The sequence below is a fragment of the Aplysia californica genome, unplaced genomic scaffold, assembly GCF_000002075.1.
Source record: "Aplysia californica isolate F4 #8 unplaced genomic scaffold, AplCal3.0 scaffold00214, whole genome shotgun sequence".
Lineage (NCBI taxonomy): Eukaryota > Metazoa > Mollusca > Gastropoda > Aplysiida > Aplysiidae > Aplysia > Aplysia californica.
Window position 1 is genome coordinate 51,167 of NW_004797484.1, and position 1,191 is coordinate 52,357.

A 1,191-nucleotide genomic window follows, 5' to 3' on the forward strand; every position below is an offset into this window, starting at 1 on the left:
AGAGAGAGATAGGGGGGGAGGGGGGGGAGACCTTAATGGGACCCACAAATACACACGTGTGAAAAGCCCCGTGCACAGAAAGGAAAGACTGCAAACAGAAACATTCGCACACTTGAGCACTGCGGCTGTTGTCTGGGCTGTAGAGAATGCGAAGACTGATCTTTTCTCCGGCTGTCCTTTCTGTCGTCTAGAAAGACAGGGGGAAGAGGCGGAGAGAAAGAAACATGTGGAGTCTTAAGAATGTCATGACTAAGTGTATGAGAGAGAGAGAGAGAGAGAGAGAGAGAGAGAGAGAGAGAGAGAGAGAGAGAGAGAGAGAGAGAGAGAGAGAGTATGTGTCTTCAGACAGGAGACCGAATCGTGCCCTGCTCCTACTCCTCCCAGTTCGTTGAATGAATGAGCAAAGCCAAAATAAATACTGCTGTCTCAGGCTGATAATTTATAATATATAATACCTACACGAAACGTCACCGATTCGAAACAAAAACGAGAAACAACTTTATTGTAATACGGCACATATATATCGTTTCGGTAAGTTACCGTCATTGTTTTTCTCCCCAAACCTCAAGACCGTTTCGGCCTGGATGTAGTTTCAGTACTGCGAGTCGTTTCGGTATCGGTGTTGTTTCGTTCGCGCACATGGAACTTGCCTCCAACATGAATCATGAAACGATTGTAACACCTTACAGAAATCATTTCGTTTTTATAAATTCAAACGTAGAGGTTTAAGTTTAAGTTGCCGTCATTTTTTTCCTCCCCAAAAGCTCAATGCCGTATTGGTCTGGATAAAGTTTCGGTAGGCCTACTGCTTGCCGTTTCGGTATCGGTGTTGTTTCGTTCGCGCACATGAACTTAAACTTGACTCCAACACAAACTGCTACCGAGCATTTTGGTGAGGAATCGTGATAAAGTCAGGCGCTAGTCATCAAAATAATGAAAGTAAAGAAATAGGCATTCTCACCTTGGTGTGGTAGTTTTTATCAAATTTTAATCTTCTTTTTTTTAGGGGGTGCTCAAAAACTTTTATGTCAACTTATGAACACACGCCTGTGTGTATTTTATTGGAAAAACGTCGATTAAAGGCCGAAAAAATGTAAATTTTCAGTTTCCATGGACTCACAAGTTATGGAAATAACCAAACTTTGGCGGCCATTTTCTCGCTAATTTTACCTCTGGAACCTGGCGCCCCCT